Here is a 6,149-nt window from a genome sequence, read left to right as displayed (position 1 = left end):
GCTGAACAAGTACATACCGGTACATTTGTATGTTTTATCCAAAGACGCAACTGGATGGTTGAGATGCTGAGCTTATTTTTTTTGCTAAAAGTTTAACATACTTTTAAAGCATTTCTCCAGAAGTCTGAAGACAAAATAAACATAAAAATCAATCAATGACAAAAATAGTAGAATTGTTCATTTCTTTGTTGAGGAAAGTGAGGAGGTATTACACATCCATGAGTGTCAAGAAGTGTGTACGCGCTGTAATCCAAATAAATACAGCTAGTCCCATAACTCCGTATATGAAGGTGAAACCGATGTGAGGTGCTTTCAGGTGTGAAAACGTTTGGAACCCAACAATCCAATGCAGAATAAAAACGTACAATTATAGGGCAGGAGTGATAATTATTTCAAATAAAAATGTACAATTATTACTATGGGGGTTGGATCAGATACACGTTTTTCATACTTTTGCCATTCATACATACATCCATTCTTTTTCTGACAATCATCTTGGACCAAGTGGTGGAGGCAACAGTTAGATCCTCTACTCATCTCTCTATCTTTTTTTATACATTTTTCTTTATTTCAATTATCAATGTTAACAAACACATTTAAGATGAATTCCTCAGATCTACGGATCAGGAAAGAAACTGTCAAATAGAAAATAATACTAGCAATAATGATGATGCTAAAGAGGATAAAACAAATTAATACAAAAAAAAACATCTAATAACTATTCAGAAAGATCATACAGAGCCTGTTTATGTAGTCACTTCTTTCCTTATATGACAACCATTTTCCCCAGTCCGTTACAAAGAGATCTTCTTTCATTTTCAACTTATATGTGAGATGTTCCATCACCAGTATATCACCTATAATTGACATCCATTGTTTGCTACTGGGGGGGTGAGACTTGAGCCAGTTTTTGGTAACGGCCTTCTTCCCAGCCACTAGGAGAATCTTGACCAGATATCCGTCTCCAACATATACCGATCCATCCAAATGTCCAAGGTACAGAATAAGACATATCCCAGTACATTACAGAGAACTGAGTGAACATTCCCCCAGAAGGCCTGTACATTCATACATTTCCTAAATATGTGTGTGATCTGGATCCATGTGGTTACACAATCTCCAGCATGGTTAGTGAGTATTTATCTGTTTAGCTCTGGTTTTAGGTGTGATAAAATATCGAATTAAGTTCTTCCAATTAAATTCTCTCCATCTCAGAGACTGTGTAGTATTTTGGTGTGTTTTCCACAAATCATTTCCACTCATAACCCAATTGAAAGTACTGTGGAGTACTGTTAGTTCTTCACTAAACTTTTTACACCACTCAGAGGGAAATCCATCGCTACCAGGTGCCTTATTTGATTTTAATTTGCCAATTGCTTTCCGAATTTCATCGATTGTTATCCTTGTTGTTACTTGTTCATTTTGTTTTGAAGGTAGGTCTAGGGAGTTGAGGAAAGTTTTAATATTTTCCTGGTTCAAATCCGATGATTCAGTGTAGAGTTCTTTGTAATAATCTTTACAGATATTTTCAATTTCTTTTGGTTTATATTTGGGCTGATTTGTTTTAGGGTCATAGATTTTATTGACTGTAGTTTCTGTTTGTTGTTTTCGTAAACGTCTCTCCAATAATTTCATTGCTTTGGGACCTGATTCATAATAGTTCTGTTTTAAATATCTTGCTTTCATTTCTATTTCATATTGGAGTAGGTTGTTAATTTCCTTTCTCACCTCTTTCATTCGTTTATCTGTTTTTGGATCAACTTTCCCGTTTTCCTATGTTCCTATGTTCCTATGTTTCTGTCCCAATTGTGTCAATTCCTCTATATGGTTTTTATACTGTTTTATTCTCTTTTGAGATTACTCGTAATTGCTATCACTTTTCCCCGTATCACTGCTTTTAAAGCATCCCACAGAATTGCTGGATCTGTGTCCCCATTATTGTTTTCCTCCAGATACTGTAGGTTCGTATTTCTGCTTTAATTTGTTCAACGACTGATTTATTATTTAATATCCCCACATTCAACCTCCAAATTGTATCTTTCTGTCTAAGGTTCAAGTGTATCTTCAAGTAGACGGCGCTATGGTCAGATACATCCATCACTCCAATCCAGCAATCTTGTATTATATCTCTATTTTCCTTCTGCATGAAAAAATAGTCAATCCTGGAGTAAACAGAATGTGTCATTGAATAATGACTAAAATCCCTCTGTAATGGATGCAATTCTCTCCACACATCAAAAAAGTCCATCTCCTCCCATGTATTCTTACCAGTTTTGTTATAGCCTTTGTATTCCTCTTGAAACTAGTTGTGTCCATGTCATAGTCCATTAGTATGTTAAGGTCTCCCCCACATATACATATGCCCTCTGCTCCGTCGCAATGGTGTCAAATAGTGACTTAAAGAAATCCTTATTACCGGTACTCTCAGGTGGGGCATATATATTTATCAAAGTTATAATTATTTGGCCTATTTTCCCCTTAACAATAATATACGTTCCTTCTTTGTCTTTTATTTCCTTTAGACACTCAAATTGTGTCACATTAGATATCAGTATTGCTACTCCTCTTTTCTGAGTATTGGAGTGTGCTTTTGAGAGATGGGTTTCTTACAAAAAGTTTATCTGCGCCATTTCTTTTTTAAGTTTAGTCATTATTTTATCTCTTTTGATTGGGTTCCCAGGCCATTAACATTCAAAGAAAGAAACTTAATTTCTTCTTGTTTGGTGTCCATAACTTTCTGTGTTAATTTTGTGACAATACATCCACAGGCTTTCAGTTGAACAGTCAGGAACCTTAAACATTTTAGATAACTGTGTATAACTTATTTGAACTATATACAAAGGAAGTGACCTCCATAAAGAGATGTCAACAACCCTCCGCTTCTGCTGACTCTCTTTTTGTTTTGAGGGGGGAAGCCTTTCTAAAAGGAAGGGCCCCCATCCAGTAATGAGACTTAAAGGATTAATATACCCATACCAGTCTTTGCAGCTGCATTTCTGTCTGAAAGCGGATGCCTTCTCTCTTTAATATCTTCTTAATGTTCGAGTATGCTTTACGTTGTTGTAGCATCTTCTCTGAATAATCCTAGTCAAAATAAATCCTGTTTTCTCCGAGGGCGACTGTTTTTCTCTCCCACGCTTTTTTCAATATCATCTCCTTTACAGTGAACTGTTGGAATTTGATGACAATCGATCTGGGAGGCTGGCCAGATTTTGGCTTTGGGGCCAGGGCTCCGTGAGCTCGTTGAATCTGGATGTCCGAGTTTATAGCAAATTCTTCTCTCCATAAACTGTGCGAGTGAGACGCTCTTCGACTCTGCCTCCTCTTGAATACCATAAACTCGTAAATTGTTTCGCCTGGACCTCGATTTTCTAATTTATCTAATTTGTCCAAGAGAGTTTTCTGCTCTTTTATTTATTTCTTTACCTTGGGTGTCCTGGTTCTTTTTATTCTTTGGTTTTGTTGACACTACTCACCCACTCATATTCTCAGTTTGTGGGCTTGTTAGCGTCTATGTCTCGGGTTTTAGTGGAGTTTACATGCTGGCCTGAGGAGTTCCTGACTTATACGTCCATGCTGCTCTCTTGTTGCACCGGAAGTCTCATCTCTCTATTAGGGATGGGCGGTATGGACTAAAACATTTATCACGATCATTTCTGGCATTTATCCCAATAACGATACCAATACAAAAAGTGTCATCAACGGGAATCAATCTTTCTTTCTTTCTTTCTTTCTTTCTTTCTTTCTTTCTTTCTTTCTTTCTTTCTTTCTTTCTTTCTGGCTCATTTCTTTCTTTCTTTCTTTCTTTCTGGCTCATTTCTTTCTTTCTTTCTTTCTTTCTTTCTGGCCCATTTCTTTCTTTCTTTCTTTCTTTCTTTCTTTCTTTCTGGCTCATTTCTTTCTTTCTTTCTTTCTTTCTTTCTTTCTTTCTTTCTTTCTTTCAGGCTCATTTCTTTCTTTCTTTCTTTCTTTCTTTCTTTCTTTCTTTCTTTCTTTCTTTCTTTCTTTCTTTCTTTCTTTCTTTCTCTCTTTCTTTCTTTCTTTCTTTCTTTCTTTCAGGCTCATTTCTTTCTTTCTTTCTTTCTTTCTTTCTTTCTTTCTTTCTTTCTTTCTTTCTTTCTTTCTTTCTTTCTGGCTAATTTCTTTCTTTCTTTCTTTCTTTCTTTCCTTCTTTCAGGCTCATTTCTTTCTTTCTTTCTTTCTTTCCTTCTTTCAGGCTCATTTCTTTCTTTATTTCTTTCTTTCTTTCTTTCTTTCTTTCTTTCTTTCTCTTTCTTTCTTTCTTTCTTTCTGGCTCATTTCTTTCTTTCTTTCTTTCTTTCTTTCTTTCTTTCTTTCTTTCTTTCTCTTTCTTTCTTTCTTTCTTTCTGGCTCATTTCTTTCTTTCTTTCTTTCTTTCTTTCTTTCTTTCTTTCTTTCTTTCTTTCTTTCTTTCTTTCTTTCTTTCTTTCTTTCTTTCTTTCTTTCTTTCTTTCTTTCTTTCTTTCTTTCTTTCTTTCAGGCTCATTTCTTTCTTTCTTTCTTTCTTTCTTTCTTTCTTTCTTTCTTTCTTTCTTTCTTTCTTTCTTTCTTTCTTTCTTTCTTTCTTTCTTTCTTCGTGAGATGACAAATTCTTACCGTGGGGAATGTTTTTGACGGTTTATCGTGAACGGTAAAATATCACCCATTCCTACTCTCTATCTTACCTCCTTTTGTTCTAGCACAGAGTTCTGTCATGACGTTGCCAAACCAGATCAGAGACATAAGTTCTTTTCAGCTAGTCGTGGGTCATCCTTGAGGTCTTTCTCCGGTGGGACATGTTCAAAATGCATTTTAAAGGAAGACTCTTTTTGACGTGGATAAACAGTGAGTTGACTCCAAGCCCATCTGTAATGACTGAGATCCTCACCCCGTTCCTGTGGGTGTGCCCAGCCATTCTTTGAGGAAAGCTCAAAGATACTGTCAATTCTACTGCTTGTGTAGTAAATAGACTACATGACTAACTCACAGCGAATGAGGTGGTTTTCTAACGATGGTTTAAAGAATGTAAATAGGATAAACATCCTAGCCCTTAGGGGAGCTGAAACCCTCCCACTAAAGCCCTCCGATTTACATGCTTCATCATTTAATCCCATTAAACTTGCACTGAAGTCAAAGTAAAGAGTAAAAATGTCAGGTTTCTGATCCCCTCTTTTTCCAAGGCCTAAACCACACTACCGTGGCATTTATTAGTACAAATGTAATATAAAATAGACCCAAAAGGTGTCTAGATCTTTAATTGCATGAGGCAAGAAAGTCTACACATTAATGGAGTTTTTAAAAATGCACTTATAATTCATATGGTTACCTTAGGGAGTGGATTCCCAGACATGACTGTGTCTCAGCACACAGGCATATTAAAGCCTCATGGCTGCCAATGTGCTCTCCCTCGCGACATAATGTTGTGGCAGTGGTTTACTAGGACACTATGCTGTCTGATTCTGTAAAGAGCTCATCAGGGTATGACATTATTGCTCAATGTGTGCATGAGTACTCTTTTCTCTGCACATCCATCCCCATATGGACTAGCCCACTACCCTACTAGCCTACTGTACCCTGTTGCTGGGTAGGAAAAGTTGCCAGATTTCAGAGAAAAGGCTTAAAATAATAAACAGAAGGAAGGAAATTAACTATCTTCGATTTACATGTCAGAGCTCTTCCAAATAAACGCTATTTAAAAAAAAAAAAGAAAGAAAGGAAGACAATCTTCTTCATCTCAGAGACAGAGCGAGAGAGCAATGAATGTATCGCCAGTGCAAGCGTGCACTGAAACGGGGGCCGTGTGCCTTTAAATTCCCTGACCCACTTTTCACAGCTGGGGCTGGCTGGCAGGGTGCGCTCGTGCACGCTGCCTCGAATAATTGGGACTGCAAGGTGAATGTGAGGAAAATGGTTAAGGACGGGAGCTTCCCCCCGCCAGCCAGCAAGCTTGCTGGAGTCAGCTGGCTGCACCCCAGCGAGTCTGACACCAGCACAGTCCCCGCGCTGCTGGCAGTCATGGTGTCTGACTGCTCCTCAGCTGATATGAAAGGAGGACGGATGTTTGATAGCAGAAAGGATATGTGAGGGTTGTGTAAAAGCAAATAGAAAAAGGGGGGGAGGTGCTATAATGATGAACTATCACTGGGTAA

Source organism: Cololabis saira, chromosome 18 (assembly GCF_033807715.1).
Source record: "Cololabis saira isolate AMF1-May2022 chromosome 18, fColSai1.1, whole genome shotgun sequence".
Taxonomy (NCBI): Eukaryota; Metazoa; Chordata; class Actinopteri; order Beloniformes; family Belonidae; genus Cololabis; species Cololabis saira.
This window is presented reverse-complemented; position numbering follows the sequence as displayed.